Genomic DNA, 19,731 nt, shown 5'->3' with positions numbered 1-19,731 from the left:
TTTCTTGAAGAAACTGTGATCAAATTTGAGGTTTTTTTAACTTAAAACGTCATAAATTGGTCAATTCTTATCAAAATACATACAACTTGGTATTAAAAGGTCTAGCAAAGGACAATATGTATATACAAAAGATGTGCGAAGGGCGTTAGAGGGGCATCTACAAAACTCTTTATTATATTGAAAAATGTAGATTTTTTAAAACAAAATATTATTATTTAATTGAAATTTATAACTTTTATTTGTATTTTTAATATATTCAAATAGGGTACCATCAAATATGATTTGGATACTATAGGTTGACAGGCTAGAAGTCCTATTTTGGCTTCAGGCGCACCCTCTGACCCAAAATCAAGATTATTACTTAGTATCTTCATATCTAAATGCATGCAATTTAGTATTAAAAGAAAGAAAGGTTTTAGGGATAAACGCGTCAAAAGGGTGCAAGAGGGTATTATTCGGAAGCTCTACACCTTTCATACCTTGGATAGGGATACTTTTCTTAAAAAGATCAAACTCAACTATATATAAAAATTAATATACAAAAAGATTATATACAAGTATCAACTTAATAAATGTATACATACACACTATACATACACCTATCAATAAGTGTATATAGATTCAGCTAAGTGAATCTATATAAACTTATTAATAAGTATATTTATAGTTGTTAATAACTACATTCCTGAATCTTATGCAATCCCTTCTGCCACCAGGACGTTTGTATTTAGTATAAGGCAGGTCTTGTATGCGGAAGGCCCATTTTGGTTTAGATCTAGGGTGGCTTCAGCGCCAAACCAAGAAATCACTTCTAGCCAAGCCTATATTTAAAAAAAAAAATTAAATGAGTGCTCCAAATATTAAAATGAAAAATAAAAATTAAAACACAGTAAAAAACTTACCAATTTTTAAAATTTTTAATATGAAATAAGTTAAATAAAAATTTTAAAAAATAGTTTCATTTAGTAAAAAATCATTAAAAAAAACAAATTGACAACATCATTAAGATATATCTACCAAGTTCCTTCCTTTTGCGTCTCTTACCTCCTTTAGTGTCTCTATAATAGAAAGTGAGGAATACCTTTTATATTGTCGCTTCGAGACAACTTGCACAACATCAAGACAAGTAGAAGTCATTTTTTTAAAGCTGGTTATCAATGAAGCTTATACGAGTGTTAGTGGTTAGCAATGGAGCATATATTAATTTTAAAATGTTAGGGGCAATAGAATTCCCAAAAAAATCTGTTCTTCTGCAAAACTGAGCAACTGGATTAGATTTACAATTTATAATTATTAGCAAAACTTTTTTCACTTATTGAATACCAGAAACATGATCAAAAGTTGCATCCTCAGCTAAAACATAAAACTTTTCATCCAAGGCTCATTAAGGAGTTTTCCAAACAATGCAATCACGCACATTTCTTTTATGGCAGTTTTATTACAAAATGCCACTCTTAAAGTTGCTAGCAAACTTTTACATTTTACTGTTCCAACAGTGAGAAAATGTTTAAAGTCGCTGTAATGCTTCATAAAAATGAAACAAGTATGAAAAAGAATATGAAGCCGATTTCCACGATATCTAGGAATAATACTTCGAAGTAGATCGTTTTCATCTAAAAAGTTTAGAAATCCTTTTGGATCACCTTTGATGTCTATAAATCTCATTTTGTTCATTGTTAAAACAATTTTAACTGCCATACAATCATTACCAAATAAATATAACTCTCACTCTCAAGAGACTGTAATCCTGAGCGACATGAAACTGCAATTGTGTCAAGAGGGTGCAAATGGCAGTTCAGCCCATTCAAGTTCTAGCCCCAGGTTGCACAAACTTTGCTTATAGTGATGGTTGACTGCAACTCTGTCTGACATTGTGTTAGATATATTTTCAATATGACATTCATCAAAGCTACTTTGGTAAAAATCTGAATAAACAAATGCCATATAATCAATTGAAGTATATATATGACTTTCATAATCAAATGCTGTTCCCCCTGGTAACTGATCTAGAGCAATAACAAGACATTTATCTTTAGATGCTAAGTTAATACTATTAATGTGGACACTTTCTTGTGTTGTAGCATCAAACCCAAGAGTTTTTAGCAAGGTTGAAAAATTAGGCAAGTTGTAAGAGCTTTTGGCAAGGTTACAATATATATATATATAATGTTGAAAAACTAGGTAGGTTGTAAGAGTTTTTGGCAAGGTTTAAAAATTAGGCAGGTTGTAAGAAAAAAGGTTTTTAAAGGTGAGAGAATATATTAGAAAAATGAACCAACATTCCTTTGATATATACTTGATGTCCAAACAATAACAAATTTTTACCTAATTGAAGTAGAGTTTTGAAGTGTCTGAGCATGCTTTATTTCAATAAAATTTGGCAGATAGTAAGAAAAAAGGTTATTAAGGGTGAGAAAATGTATTGGAAAAATGAACCAGCATTCCTTTGATATATACTTGATGTCCAAAAAACAAGAAATTTTTAACAACAATCAAATTCATAATAAATCAAACTTTACATCAAAGAAGTCATCTAGTATTCAAAAAATATCTACGTTGATACATATTTCTAAAAAATAACAGAGCAAAACAAATTTCACACCATGCAACTTTTCGACAAACTTGAAAAAGCGTATCACAGAATTTGGCCGAAAAAACGGTTCCGGATTTACGCGTACCTATTTATATACGTAAAATCCGGATTTACGCGTACATATTTATATACGTATAACAACCCTACAATTGACGTTTAAAAAACGTTTTATGGACGTTTGTTCAAAACGTTAATCTGAATTTTATTCTAAATGTATCGAGCAAATGTAAATGTTTTGTCTAATCGTTGTTTTGACGTTTAATCCGTGTTTCCACTTTGCATGATTTGTCCCGTTTTTTAAGACTTTTCTACCTCTTTTTTTTTGAGAATTATGTTTTGTGTAAGACTTCATGATTATTGTCAGATTTTTCTGTTTTTACTTTGAATAAAAATATTTTTCACAAATTTATGAATTAACTGTATAAATCTATTTTATTATCATGAATTTAGTCAAATAACATTGTACGTGCAAGCTGTCACGTCGATAAATTATAGTTAATTATTGCGTAGTAATTTTTGCGTACGTTTTAATGACTATTGGATTGCTATTTTAATGACTATTGTAATGATTATTAAGAATCATCAAGAAACTTTGTATATAAAATACTTCGTGTACGTTTTAATGATGATTTAAATATTGTCAAGAGAGTTAAGCTTTGTATATATAATAGTTTGTGTGATAAATAGGTCAATTCAAAATCTTAAACATAAATTAACTCAAAATGAACGCAGTAATGCAATCTAAATGACAACACAATTAATAACACAGTCTCATTCTGGTTTTGATATAGCGGATAATATGTGTAATATATTATAACTGTATAATATATATCACAACTAACCTACTTGCCTAAAAAAGGCTAAAATTTTTCAAAGTTGCTACACGTGGGTCAAAGAAGAACTTTTACAAAACACCAAGTGGAAAATATTAATCATATGACAATTAAAATCATTTTTATAAAAATGACATAGAAAAAAAATATATTTTTAATAATGCATTTCCTGAAGTGTTTTACAATGGTTGAAGAAAACATAAATTTTAAAGAGAAATGAAAAATTCGACAAGACAATCGTGATATACTTAAAAAATAAAAAAACACTAGACTTAATCTATTCAATAATGTATTTCTAGAAGTGTTTTGCAATTATTAAAGTAAATATAAAGTTTAAAGAGAAATGAAAAATTCGACAAGAATTTTTCATTTCTTGTGATATAGAAGATGTAGAAAATTAAAAGAAGGTGCAGAAAAATTAAAAAATTAAAAAAAAAACTAAAAAAAAAATGATTTTAATATCCACATTAAAATCATTTTTTTTTTAGATTTTTTCTACATATTTTAAGTTAATTTAATGAAAACTTCAAATACCATTTATATTAAAAAGAAACTATTTTGTATAAGTTTACATCAACTTTTATTGACGCGTCTATTTTTAGCAGTTTTCATGACAAGACTTTTGAGCTTTCTATGAGTTTCCGCTTTCTTTATTCTTATTTAATTTCTATCTTTATTTTAACATAATATTCAATTGTAAACTTTTTTACTTTCTTTATGTTTATACCAAAATTTTAATGTAATAAAGAACAAGAAAAAAAAAAAGAGAAAAAAAAGAAAACTTTGATAAGACAGCATCAAAAAAAAGTAAAAAATAAAATAAAAGAAAGATATGAAGTTATCAGCTTTTTTCTTTTTGATTAATCATACATGGTTGTTACAATTTGTAGACTCAAAAGGAAAACTTAGTTTTAGGCTATTCTTAATTTATAAATTGGAAATGTAATACATCTTCTAGGATTGTAATATATGTAGTATATCTTCTAGAATTTTTCAAATGAAAAAAGAAAAGTTATGATAAGCGCGGAAGGCATCAATTCTAAAAAGCTAAAACGTAAACAATGTTTTTCGAAAACTGGCTGAACGATGAAAAATTAAAAAAAAAGGCTATCAAAGAAGACGAACCAGAATAGTAAAATGGATGTAGTCTATTGAAAAGCATGTTGGCAGTCGTTAAAAAAACGGCAAGAATGATTTAGAGGTGCATGCTGACACAGCCTTTCATAAAAGTAACATATGGAAATTACCAGAAAATGACCATTTACGAAATGCAATGCCAAACTAACAGGGATGCAGCTGTAATAAGGCTGTAGCGAAGTTAGATTCTAGAGTGGTCATTGTTATTGCTGAGAAAAATTTAACTTTACCCTTGGTTGATAAATTGGTGCTCCTGATGAAAGTGTTACCAGCAGACCATTCAAATGTCTTCAAAATGCCTAGCGCTAGACAAAAAATTGGTATTCTTATAAGACAAGGTATCGTTGAGTTTGTACAAAATGTTTTTTCATTATATATAAAGCATTATTCAAACTTGAACTATTATTTTTTTTGTATTTTATAATCTTAAATATATTATTACTTAATTATTTTTTAATAACCTATTTATTTTTCTCAAAGGAAAAAGAATCCACCTGTTACAAGAACTCTTTGCTACGCTGAAAAATACCTATTTTTCTATTGTCCTCAACAAGACAACAGACATCTCAGTAGAAAAGAAACTGGCTGCTATGATCCAGTATTATTACCTCAGTCTTGGTTGTCTCGTGGTTGAGCTACTGGACTTGATGGGGGTTCAAAATGAAACTGCGAAATCACTGACGGACGCTACGTTGAGTTTGTTTAGAGATCACGGAATCAGCTTGGCTGTACTTGTTGTATTTTGTGTAGACACCTGCAATACTATGTATGGCCCACACAACTCTGTCTATTTAAAAGCCGTCTTCCCTCACTTGTTAACTCTGAAATGCTCCTGCCACTGTATTCACCTGAGTTCTTCCAAGGCCTGCTTGAAGTTTCCAAATAAGCTGGAAGATTTAGCATGAGGGGTGTACAATTTATTTGCCTACAGCACTAACAGGAAGGTTGAATTCAAAGATTTTCAAGAATATGCAAAATGTTCCTTACAAGTATTCAGAATATTTTAAAGCCAGGCCAACGGGGTGGCTTACTATGCAAAATGCAGTCCGTGTAATTTGGGAGCAGTCAAATGCTCGTATGTTATATTTTAAAAAGGAATGTAAAAAAAAATTCGAAAGCGACAAATGATTAAATTTTTCTACTTTTGTCCGATCCACTGACTAAACCGTACTTAGAATTTATGGAGAACATTCTAAGTACGTTGATAGACTTTAACACAATGTTTCAAACAGAAATTCCGTTATTTCATGAGCTCCGCAAGTCTTTCAACCTACTTGTTAATCATTAAAATTTTACTTTATGTCAGGACCAGATGCCTTTTATACTATTGATGAAGACCTTTGGTCCTCAACAGTGAGGCAATTGAATAAAGGATATCCACCCATGAACCAGATTATCCCTCTACCTCAATTAAATGGTAATTTAAAATTGAGTGAGTTGAGTGGTCTTGTAAGCCATTCAAATGAAGTAGCTTCAAAAACAGGTTTTTCTTATTTTAAATGTTATTCTCAATTTTCCAGATTTTTATCAAAAATAATATCTAATGTTTCTTTATCTTCCATTAGGACAATAACAAAGCGAAGATCTTCAATACTAAACAGTTGCAGATTTTGTCGATGCATTTGCAACACTAATGAAGAAAATGGTCCCTCTACTCAACCGATTATACCTGGTCTGCCTGTGATTGTTCCTGCATTCTCTTAGCCTGAACGTTTAGATACGTATTTTAAAAGTACGTAAAAAAGATCACTTTTTTGACATTTGCGAAATAATTGTCTTCTGAGTTTTGACTAGTCCATCTACGTTAGGACTAGTCAAAACTCAGCTTTGACCAAGCTTTCTGCTCTTATAAAACGTTTTCCAAATTTAAAAAAACACAGTGCATTTTTACACAGCTGCAGTGCGAGTGGAGGGACCTAAGTTTGTTAGAAACAGACGCATTTGCTGCTTTTTAAGTGTCTCTTTTTGCCCCAATTATTTGCGAAATGTAAAAATTTTGCTAGTCTAGAGTTTTGTTACTTTGGTTATAGCTTATTTTTAGAAATTGCTTTTTTGCTTTTCTTATATTAATGAGTTTTAAGAATTTTATAAATAACAATGTTAACTATGATTATTTTATTCGCAACTTGCATTTGTTTCTTAAGTGTCCCTATATGCCCCACTCTAACCTAATCCCGAGCCGTAGTTTTCTCTCATTGAACGACAAATGTTTGATTGCCGCAATAGATTTTGTCGCTAGTTTCTGCACTTTTTTAAGGATTGTTTGCTGTTGAGGCGGCAGTTTTTATTTGAGTTCGAACGCTTAGGTTATCTGATACAAGAATTTCCAGATCCCAATAGTTTCCAGTATCTATTGTTATACAAGAATTCCCAGCATGTATTACTTTACAAGAATTTTCAGTATGTATTATTTTAGATTAGAAATTTGTTTCAAATTATAAAATACGTAATATACAACGTTTTGTTTTATCTTACTATTTTATTGACATTGTATAAATACGTATAAAGTTCTGATCAGTACGATCTTTTTACAGAAACCTTATCAGAAGGTGAAGTTCTAAAGTTCTTAAAGATCTGAAATTTGAACACATCTTTGGCTATATATGCATCATTGGTAAGGAGGAAGGCGTGAACTTCCTGATCAAATGCTTGTTCGTGGTGCTATGTGAATTTTTTGTTATTTATTTAGGCGCTTAAAGTATCGTTAGGGGTTCTTAGAACACATAAATAACTATCAAAAAAAAATTAGAAAAATAATTATAAAGCACTATCCAATGCGCTATGTACATAACTGTATTGCAAGGGATAAGCGTTAATAAAGTTGAATCAATACGTTGTCTATTCATGAAATTTTTTGTAGAAAACCGATAACGATAACGATGATAACGACTGGGATAACGATAATGATAACGACTGGTATAACGATGATGTCAATAAGTTTAAAGTCAGAGGCCAATTAGTTAAGTTAAAGTTGTCAGTTTTAATGCTAAAAGTACTTATCTTAGCTTTTCCGCCACACTGCTTTTAGAATTAGCTCATAACTTTAAAAAAATAGCGTGCACAGAGGATACTACGTTACCCAAAATTCAATCCAAAGCCAAAAAAAGAAGGCAAGAAATGGCATTAAGCTGGCTAAAGTCAGAGATAAGGTTTGTATATATATCTATATATATATATATATCTAACTATATATATATATATATATATATATATATATATATATATATATATATATATATATATATATATATATATATATATATATATGTATATATATACATATATATATATATATATTTAATTGTTATTATTATCATTATTGTTATATTATCATATGTTTATTTTAACTTTTAACGGCTAATCATAAAAATTATATTTAATTATAATTAATAACACTCTCTTTAATAATTTTGAATTAATAAAGAAAGTGTAAAAATTATAAAAAAAAACCTAATTACTTAAAAAAAAAAAATTTTCCTAATACTTTAGCGTTTTTTCATAACGATTTGATTATTACGTTCTTAACTATTTGAAGCTGTTCGGCGGTTTTTCACATTAGGTTTACTGTTGCCTGGGTAACTACACATTGTTTTTCACATGTCAATTATAAAAAAAAAAAAAAAACGAAGTTAAAGTTTTAAATGACATCTTTAAAGAGCTTATTAGACATTTCCTAGTTTACTATGTACACGGTACAGTTAAGGCAATTTATAAGTTTTTTGAATTCTTTTATTTGGAATTTGCATGATTTTGTCATTAAGTTCGAACAAGTGCTTTTAGATGCTACAATTTTTATTGCATCATAGTTTAATAATATGATCTGTTCTGTTTCGATTTTAAACTCAAACCTGCCGTTTCCTGCTCCTCCTCATCCTCAGTTGGAGTCCGGTTAGGTTTTTTAATTATTGAAATTTATTTATTAACTTTTACATCATAATTCGTTTTGAAGAATGTTTAATATTACTAATATATTTATAATGCATTATATGTAAATAAATATTTACTATAATTGAAAATTCTATAACTTGTGCATAGAAATTCAAAATGGGCTTCAATCTATTGAATCTACTCTCTGCTCTCCTTCGTCATCATCTATAGTTGATATATCTAATACTTTTAGTAAAGAAGGTTAGTTTACAGTTTTTTTAAATTTTTCTACTTTTACATTATATAAATATGACTACAATATTCTAAATTTAATTTTACCTTGGTAAAAGTTTAAATAATGTGTTTGAAAACTGTATGTGTTTGTGTAAATGTGTGCTTGTAAAAATTTATTAATCAAATTATGTTATATATACAAATATTTTTTGTAAATAGATCCAATTGCACTACCATCGTTATACTAATACCAATGCTTGCAAGAGCATTGCAAGTGGACCAATTATCACCTGATTTGGTTAATCACCGTAGTGCGTTTAATTTATTTATGCATTAAAAAAATGATGAACTTGTTTGTTTGTTGTAACCAAATGTGACTTAAGATATAAAAGAAAATCTTTCGTTTCTATATACTATTATTTTTATTAAAGTATTATTTTATGTATTTTATTAAAAAATATACCTGTTTTATTTTTCTTTACATTTAGTGAATGATCGTCGACAACTAATATTGCTAGAAGAGATCAAACAGGGCAACCAAGCCATAACTTTGCTTCTGCAACAATTATTATCTCAACAGCAGCGTGGCATTACAGAAACAAGTTTCGACATTTTTGGGGTGCCTGTTCATCAATGGAACAGTTAAAAAAAACTGAAACAGATTGTCTTGACAATGAAATGCTAGGAAAGCTTGTAAAATAATGTATTTGTTGTAATTGTTTGATTCACTAAATATTTTGGTTCAAGTTACTTTAAATTTAATACATAGTAAATTAAATCTTTTAAAAGAGTTTTTTATTTTTAATTTAGACTCGTTATTTGGGTCAGTGTGGTGGAACGATTTTTTCTGAATAGGCAAGAAATATAATAAAGCGGTTGATGACAAATAGCATTGCAGTTGCTTGTAATTGTAAATGTAAAATGAAAAGAGGGGAAACATGCTTTTAGCAATAGCAATCTTTGCCAAATTATAGATAGTGCGCTTTTTTTCTGTTAAACCAGAAATCAGCAACCTTCGGCTCGCGAGCATCATGCAGTTTTTTTACCCAAACTGTGTGGCTCTTCAACCTGTCCGAGTTTTATACTTAATTGATATTGAATACCATTGAATAATAATTCGCAAATTCATCATCCTTGCGGCTCTTTGTTTAGGTTCTTTTTATTATTATTTTAAGAAAAAGCCCTCAACTTGAAACCGACCCCTGTTTTAAACGATCATTATTTATTCTTACTGTAGATTTACTCTTACCGTTATTATACCGATAATATTAATATAAATATAAAATTTTAATTCTTTTTTAGATTACAAGATTAAAAGATGTTTGAAAAATTAAATGAATATGAAATGAAAGTAAATTAGTTAATAGTCTAACCAACATTTGATTTTATTTAGATGCTGATCGACGTAATCCGTCAACAAGCCGTAGTACGGATGCCGATGTAGTAAGTGCAATTAAAGCATGGCTTTGCTTTGCAAAAGATTGTGATAGAGGGAGGAGGAGAAGAGAAGCAGCGTTTTAAAATGTTGATATATTATAATTTTAATAATAAACAACTTTTTACTCGAAACCCAAAAATTTATTAGCACTTTATTAACTTAAAACGTAGCACCAAAAAACCTATTATGATACCAATGTTACCAAAAACCTATTATAATATTATAAATGTTGGTTTGATTAGTATCAAATCAAAATTGATTTGATACTCATCAATGAGCAGTCGCGGCACAGTGGTTAGAGTTCTGGCTCAAAACCCAGAGGTCCCAGGTTGACGCCGACTCTAGCTCAATAAGCGATATTGGTAATGAAGGGGGCATGAACTTCTAGTTAAATGCTCTCCCGTGGTGATCCGTGATAAGACCGTAAGGACTTCTGGGAGCATTTAAAAAAAATTCTCCCAGCCTACACAATTGCATAGTTTGCTTGAGGAGGAGGTATTTTAGCGCCTACAATCTTTTACCAACGTTGCGCCAATGCAAGACTAACTAAGTAAAAAATCATTAAAATGCGTCCCTAACTGTATCCAACTAGCCCACTTCCTTAGAAAAACGTCGGCCCAACGTTGAAACAATTTTTAAAGCGTTGTTTTGATGTTGGGCCAACGTATTTCAACTAAGTGTTCTCGCTTGAAACCACTTGGTTTGGCTAACGTTGCGCTTACAACATAAAAGTAAGAATTGGCCAACGTATTGCCGAAAACGTTGAGCAAAACAATGCCAACATAATCTCAACGGACAATCGATTATATACCAACACAACTCCAACCAAAACATTTTGCTAGGTAAACATCGCCCCTAAAAACTTACACCAACGGTGCGCCAATGTAAGGTCAACGTAGTATATAATGCATTATGCCTATGTGTCGCCAACTGTAGCAACTTATTTGAGCCAACGTTGCGCCAACAATTTAAAACTAAGAGTAGGCCAACGTTTTTCGAACAACGCTGAAAATATACGACGCCAACGTAGGGACGATGGGCAGCCGATCACTTCGTGGGCCAACAATCACATACGTTGGGCCTACAAAGTTGTGCTGTTCGGGAAAGCCGTAAAGACTTCTTAGGGCACCTAGATAAAATAAAAAATTAAATAAATTTATATGTATACATATATATATATATATATATATATATATATATATATATATATATATATATATATATATATATATATATATATATATATATATATATATATATATATATATATATATATATATGTATGTATGTATATGTATGTATATATTCCACAAATGTGTGAAAATTTACAGTAGTTAAGACATTTGCAACTTCCTGTAATTTAATTTTTGGTATAAATTGAAGTTTTATTAATTTGATCATCCATTTCTGATGAATCTTTGTTGATGAAACACAGTGTTAAATGGAATAAATTTTTGTTAAGTGATTTTCTACTACTAATATAAATATACATACATATATATATATATATATATATATATATATATATATATATATATATATATATATATATATATATATATATATATATATATATATAGTGTGTATATATATATATATATATATATATATATATATATATATATATATATATATATATATATATAGTATATTATTAAATATTAATATATATTGTTATATATCAATACATATTATTATATATTAATATATACTATTATATATTAGAAATACACTAAATAAGTTTATGTAGTATGTAATATTTACTATATAAACTTGTTTAGTGTATTCTAGAAAAAGTGTGCTAATAGTTCTTAATGAACTAAGCAGTAATAATATTAGAAAAAAATACCCATCTGATATCTTTTGTAATTGCATGTAAAGATTTATGTATCATAAAATGACCACAGTTAAAACAAGAGTACTTTATATTAAGTTTATTTTATATACGGAGAAGCTCACACATCTTATAATAAAAACTTGAAGCCACCAAGGAAGCCTACCATAATTGAAATTAAATAGGAAGAAAGTGAAGCTCCTTAGCAGCAATAAAAGAAATTCACCTATACAGTCTTAAAAAAAAAGAATGCAAATTTTTATTTATTTTCCCAATACCAAATAATAATTCTATTTTATGTTAATATTAGTATTTTTAAAATTTTTTAAATACTTTTTTTATTTCTGTTAAAAACGAAATTTTTAATGTAATTAGAAGCTTTGAGAATTATTATCCTTGAGTTTATCAAAAATTTCTCTATTTTATATTTTTGAAATTTTTTTTTGAATTGCATATTTGATGGACTCTTTTTAAACCTTTAGCGTTTTTATAACAAAATTTTGATTAAAAATATATCATTTTTTACATATAAAGAAGTTAAATGGTTCAAAGGTTGAAGTAATTGTTTATTAATATCATTTACCAACAATAAAGAATAATATAAAATAACAAGCTTTTTCAATTTAATTTTGTATTTTTAAATTTCATTATATTTATACAACAGGTGATGACTAAAAAAAAGGAACTAAAAAAGTATTTAAATATCTTAGTATCTTAGTTATATCTTAGGAAATTGTTATAAAAATTAGCTCATTTAGTAATCAACAATAGTTTTAAGTTTAATTAAGCCCCATATAATTTTTTCATTTTCTCGGTTCTTTCCGGCATTTTTTTTTGTTGTTAAAATAGGATGGTTGAGCAAGTAAAAGATTACTATATCTGTCCAACAACATCTGTGAAGTAGTCCAAGATTATCTGTACACTTTTGTCCAAGATCATCTGTATTTTTCTTTCACTCTACCAACACCTGTCCAATATCATCTGTAAATTCAACGACCCGTTACAATATCTTTAGAAAGATGTAACTACATCTGGTGATTTTTCAAGTCCAGTCTGGGTCTTATTCATATTTATCTGTTATAATGATAATGGCTTTAGGTATAAAGTTGAAATTTTTACCACGTTGTTATAACATATTAGGCTAATCAATTTTAAAATATAATCTAGCTATGCTGTTAGAAACGGCACTTTTTTAGCTAAACTGCTAGATACATAAACAAAGTCATTTTTTTCTCCGTTTTTAAACTTCAGAAAAAATATATTCAAATACACAAACGTATGAAAAAAGGTTATTTTGAAAGTTAAAGTACTATATTTTAAGGATAGTATACCTGTAAGACAATTTGAAATATAATCAGGTGGGGTAAAGTGGGTCTATGTATGTATAATATTATGATATGTAATTATATTATCGAAGTTGTTGTTAGTAACATTATAAACCTATTAGTTTCATCAGACCTAACTATTTTTGTATTAATAATTCTTTAGAACTTTTAAACACTTATGTTTGAAGTTTATATCTTTGAAGTTTATATCAAGAAACATGTGTATTTATTTGTAAGAAACAATACCTAGATCAAATAAAATATTATATAAGACCTATTTGTGTTAAAATATTTTTTTGTAATATGTTTTGATTTATGCTAATTTATTTCTCTAAAAGTTTAACAGATTTTTTATAAATATTACTTTAGAAAGTATTTTTAAAATGCCAAGATGTTATAATAAAAAAATAAAACCCAAGTACAATGCTGATAGTTTGGAAAGAGCAATTATGTTAATATGTGAGAAAAAAGATATTTATCATGCTGCTAAAGAATGTTCTGTTCCTAAAGAAACATTGAGACAAAGAATAAAGCAACAAGAATTTAATGCAAACAAACGTAAAGATCGAAAAAGTGTGCTGAGTGATAATGATGAAACTATGATTGTAGCTGCAGCGGCGTATTGTCAAAGATATGGTCTTCCATTAAATTCTCTTGACATTAGTAATTTAGTTGCTCAGTTTTGCACAACAATGAGGATGAAAACTTCTTTTAATGGAATTCCTGGGAAAGATTGGATAATTTCTTTTAAGAAGCGTCATGTTGATAAATTTCGATTACGCAAACCTGAGTTACTTACACTTTCAAGAGCTAAAAGTTTAACACATGAAGTTGTAGATAAATTTTTTACTATTTTATCTGATGTGATTTATAATAATAACATTGTACCAAGTAGTATATACAACCTTGACGAGACTGGGCTTTCTACAAACCACTTAACGATGAGAGTATTTGTACATCAAAAAATCAAAGATGCCTATGAACGGGCTGCTTCTTCTGGTAAAGCGATGTACTCTGTGCTGTTCTGTGTGTCTGCAGATGAAAGATATCTTCCACCATTTCTTGTTTTTAAGGGAGAAGGCTATCTGTATTCTAAATGGATAGAAAATGGACCACCAGGATGTGCTTTTGGGGCAACAGTAAGTAGATAGATGCAAGACTTTCTATTTAAAAACAGGTATTTTAAAACTTTCATTTTTTTCTTTTAGCTTTTTTTTTTTTTGCCTTTTTTTTATTAATGTATTTAAACTGAATAGCCTTTGTTGCTCTTGAAGACGATACAAATGATTCAATAGAAGTAAATACATTCTTTGTTTAGGTTTGTCGAGCACTTTATACTATTTGTTGACCAAGATCAAAAGCCAATACTCTTGCTTTATGATAGTCATGGCAGTCATTTAACATATTCCAACAAATTGCTCACACGCATTACAACCGTTAGATATGGCTGTCTTTGGACCATTAAAGAATGAGTGGAGAAAAATTTTAAATCGGTTTGCAAGAGAAACACAACAAAAAAATATTGATAAGACAGCTTTTACAGGATTATTGAAACAATTGTGTCAGAGACTCTCTCCAGCAAATACTATAGCAGGATTTCGTGGTACAGGTATCTCACCATTAAGTAAAGAAAAGATGGAAAGAAGAATAACAGGTATTGACTTTCTCAATCAATTACCTGAACGTTATAGCCCTAAACCTCCAAGCGAGAAGCTTTAAGGTCAATCGTATGTCCTAATGTATCTGCAGAAACAGCAGCAATAATTGAACAACAAAAGCAAAATAGGAAGAGTGTACAAGCAAAATGTGGAAAACTCTTTACAAATGAGAAAGTCAAACAACGGTTACTTGAGGAACGAATATTACTAAAAAAGTGCAGTCATCAAAAAAAATTGTTGTTTTTTAGAAAACACTTTATTAAAACATTATTTATGTTTTAAATCACCATTTTTTTACTTTTATTTGACCGAGTTTTTAATTTTTATTGTTGTGCTGTGTATGTATGCACTTTTTTTTCAATAAAAATGACTTAAGACTAATTTTTAAAATAAAAGCTTTTATATATACTATAAAAAAGGTGCGTATATATATAGAATGTATGTCAGATTTTTTATAAGCAACAGTATTTTAAACCAGAACTACCAATATTTTCTGTTGACCCACATTACCCCACGTAGTGGGGTAACGTGGGTCTATATAGGCATCTTTAAATAAAAGCTCCCCAGACTTATTGATAGTATTTTAAGTAATAGTTTTTTGTTAAATTTGTTTAGCATGTCCAATCATGATTTTAAGACATCTTTTGTCAGAAAGCCAATACCTAAACATTGTTTTTTTTTTACTCAAAGTCAGAAATAGGTAAAAATAGGCTCAGATTACCCCACCCTACCCTATGTAATAACATCTGGTTAAAATAATGCATTATTAGTTAATTTAAATTTAATTAAAAATAACTACATCTGTAAAATCTAAAGATATAGTTGCACAGATGTTATTACACTTTAAAAGATGTAACTACATCTGCAATATTCATTTAATTTTTGCATAGATGTTATTAGACATCAATGAAATTTCAGATGCTGTTGAACAGATGTTATTATACCTTATTATATTTACAGATGTTGTTGGACAGATGTAATTAGACATGGCAACAACTGATGTTGTTACCCTGAGATGGTTGAGCATGGTTTTAATTTTGGTAATTATCTTTTTTCATTTTTTTTAGCAAAGCGACCAATTTCAGATAAATTTATTATTTCTATTCTAATAGTATTATCTATTATACTACGTTGGTTATTATACTATTATACTACGTCGGTTTTGCAATATTTTTAGCTTGAAAATGGACAGATGTATACTTTTTCCTCGTAACTCATTTTTAAGACAAAGTTTGAACGGGAACGTGTTAACATTCACATAAAAGCTTTTTACTTGAATTATTTTTATCATTTTCTCATGAAATCCGTTTTTTTTCCAAATTTTTTAAAACGATTTTTCTATATAAAATACAACAAATATAATAATATTTTTTAATTTTCATGTGCCTGAATGTTTTCAATTTCAATTTGAAAATAACATTTTTTGTCATCACCTGATATGTATCCGTATTACATTAATATTTATACTATATGTTACACTCAGGGGGGTTGAGGGTGGTTGTGCTCAAACATGAAAAAAAAATGCAGCATTTTTTTTCATGTTTGAGCTAACTAAAAGTTCTAACTTAATTTTTATATTCTTCTTTAAATCTTAAAGTTTCTAAAACAATCTCTTAGCATTCAAAAATTAAAGGTTTTTAAAATTTGCAACCCCCTCAAAGTAAAGGGGAAGGAGGGAGGGGTCAATATTTTATTAATTTGTTGTTCTCGCGTTTGGGTAAGATGTAGCTAAAATTTTAGGGGTTTTTTGTTTCCAGCCTCTAACCATTGCCATTTTTTGAAAATTATCCTTATTTTTCATAAGTATTATTTTTATTCTTAAGTCACAAAATCTCGTATTTCATATCAAAAATTAGGCTCCAGATACTTCTGGAGAATCTTTAACAGTGTCTATAATAGAGGCAAATCTGTTATTCCTCCTCTTATGCATGGTTCAGATTTTGTTACCTCACCAAAGACAAATCTAATTGTTTGCTAAGAAATTTCCTCAATCTCATCTCTTGATTCCAGTAATTACATCCTATCTGATATAGCCAACTAACAATTTGATCCATAGCTTGACATTCGTATCACATCAGCTTCTGTATCTAAAGTAATTTGGTAATTAAACTTTTCTACCGCTTGTGGTCTAGACAAAATACCTGTTATACTTTTGCAAAAGTGTTCCAGAGCTGTTGTCTATGCTTTTAAAACTATTTAACAAGTGCTTATTAGAGTTTTGTTTCCAGTCTGCTAGAAAGCAGCATTTGTTATTCGTATTTTCAAATATTCTGTATTCTAACTTGTCTTACCACCGTCTCGTTAGTTTTCTTTCTATCATAAGTAAAGTTTTTGAATCTTTAATTAAATAAACACTTTATCTTTCATCTTGAATCTAACAACTTACTTTCTGATCATCAATATGGATTTCGATCTTCTCGTTCTACTGATGATCACTGCTGAATTTTATAGTGCATTAAATAAATGCGGAGAGGTTAAGGCTATTGCTCTCGAAATTTCTAAATCCATTGTTAAAGTTCGGCATGCTGTTCTTCTCCATAAGTTCTCTTCCTACGGTATATCAGGTAGTATCTTTAAGATTATTGAATCCTTCTTTACCAACCGTAGTATAAAAGTTGGTTCATGGACAGCACTCTTCTCCATTTCCTGTAACTTCAGGAGTTCCTCAAGGTTCTTTCCTAAGCCCTATACTCTAATTTACATTCACGATATCCCTGAAACTCTCACATCTAAGGTGACATTGTTTGCTGATGATTCTAACATTTAATTTTTTCTTAATAAGAAGCTAACACTTTTTGATTGCTTGGACGGGGGCATTTCAGCTTGAAAAAGATCTCTTTTCTGCTACAGCACGAGACTCTTAGTGGCTGGTGAGCTTTAACTCAGATAAAAGTCTTTTTTTCAGCCCTTAACCATTATCATATTGCGATAATACTGCTTTTCTTTCTCTTTTCTATAAATAATATAATGGGTACTGCTTTAAAGAGCGTCTCTTGCGCCATCTACTAAAATTCATTCTTGTGTTACTTATTATTCAATTAAGTCTCATCCTTTTACTGTGACTGTTCCTAAGTGCTCCAAAAGTTATTACTTGTCTAGTTTGTTTTCCTCAAACATCAATTTTTTGGTATTCGCTTCCTTTCTCTTGTTTTCCTGATTCATATAATTTGCAATCTTTAAAGTCATTTATTAGTCGTTATGTTGCTTTATAAACTTCATCTTTTCTCTTCCTGCAACTTCCAGCTCTAATAGTGGTTGCTTGCAACCTTGTTGAAAGTGAAAATGTTTAAAAAAAAAGCAAAAAACATAAATGTTTGAAGTTTGCTCTATGTCTGGAAGTTAGCTCAAACTTCAAAAATGCTACTTCCGCCACTGATATACTAGTATCTATTTTAAAAGATAATGTACGGGGTTTGTAACTAAGAGAATAAGCAATAAATAAACCCTTAACTATAACTTTTTGGTTGTGACTTACTTTAGTAAAAGTAAATCCATCTGCCTAAACGACGCATCTAAACTGATATAAATTGAGAGATTGCACAAATTTAGTCACCAATTTTCTCAGCACAGTTTTTCTTGGTTATGAATGGAATAAATATGAATGGAATGAATATAATTGATGGATGGATATAATGAATGGAATGAAATATGAATGGAATGAATATAATTTCTTTTTTTTTTAATGGTATTTGGTTTGCAACTATGAAACTCTTTATCGTCTTTTATCGTCTCAACAACCCTTTTGTTTCATTAGCCTTATCGTCTCAACAACCCTTTTGTTTCATTAGCCTTTAAAACTATAAAACAGCTTAATTAAATGAGCCTTTTTTTCTAAACTTGTAATTTTTTTCCCAAATCCAAACTTTTTGATAAATGGTTTTTCAAAAAATAAAAAATAATAACTGGCGTTCTTAAATACTTTGTTTGTTTAACATTTTATATAAGATCATCATACTGTGTTATAATAAATCTCAAACAGGTTATTGTATATTAATACCTATCAGATAATCAAGTTGCAACTGGTGCAGATAATTAAATTACAGTAAGAATACAGATTAACATGAATAGAAATGCATATAAAACATGTATTAAAATGCGTAAAATAAATGCATTCAACCTAAAAGTTTTTGACATTCGAAAAAGAAATACAACTTTTTGAATGTTTGTTTTAAAAATAAAAATTTAAAAATTTTTAGTAGAGGATGAATGTTAGGATAAATGGGTGCGTTGGGGAATCAAACACCCATTCCAGTCAAGAACAGATGATCAGTATCATGAAGTTTAAATTTTTTATTTCTCTAAATAAGATTTTCATTCAAGTACTTTCTTACTAAAATGCATTAAACCAACATCTGAATCATTATACAAAATATTAAACAATTTAGTCATTAGAATAGTTATGCATTCGAAATTGATAAAACTCTCTATTTCCTTTTTCTGGTCTCTAGTTTATAACCCAACTACTACCTCAACTGTCAAATTACAACGTTTTTTAAAAAATTAATAGTTGAGAATGCACATAATTTGTTAAATTTTCTTCAAGAAAAAAACAAAAATAAAATATAAAACCGAATTTTGAGTTATGTTTATTCTAAACGTACTATGAGAATGCACAATATGTGTTAAATTTTTCTTTAAAAAAAAAATTAAAAAATTCCATTAAAAAAAAAAAAAATTTTGAGCCGAATATGCTCAAAATTTTTTTGAGAATAAGTTTGAAAATTAACTTTTTGAGAATAATGCTATCGGAAAAAACTTTAACAAATCAATTAGAAGATGTTGTTTCGCTTACAAAATTTACGTAAATAAATT

At 28.8% G+C, this 19,731-nt stretch overlaps 1 long non-coding RNA gene across 1 annotated transcript; it reads left to right on the top strand.

Moving 5' to 3' along the window:
* The first annotated feature begins 8,237 nt into the window (after positions 1 to 8,237).
* LOC136076544 (uncharacterized) lies at positions 8,238 to 9,751 on the top strand. Its single transcript, XR_010636359.1, has 4 exons — positions 8,238 to 8,451; positions 8,599 to 8,691; positions 8,884 to 8,975; positions 9,153 to 9,751. It is a non-coding gene; the product is annotated as an uncharacterized LOC136076544 (long non-coding RNA).
* Positions 9,752 to 19,731: the final 9,980 nt, after the last annotated feature.

This window comes from Hydra vulgaris, chromosome 02 (genome assembly GCF_038396675.1).
Source record: "Hydra vulgaris chromosome 02, alternate assembly HydraT2T_AEP".
Taxonomy (NCBI): domain Eukaryota; kingdom Metazoa; phylum Cnidaria; class Hydrozoa; order Anthoathecata; family Hydridae; genus Hydra; species Hydra vulgaris.
The sequence above is the reverse complement of the archived record's forward strand: the minus strand, read 5'-3'. Positions and strand labels throughout refer to the sequence as shown.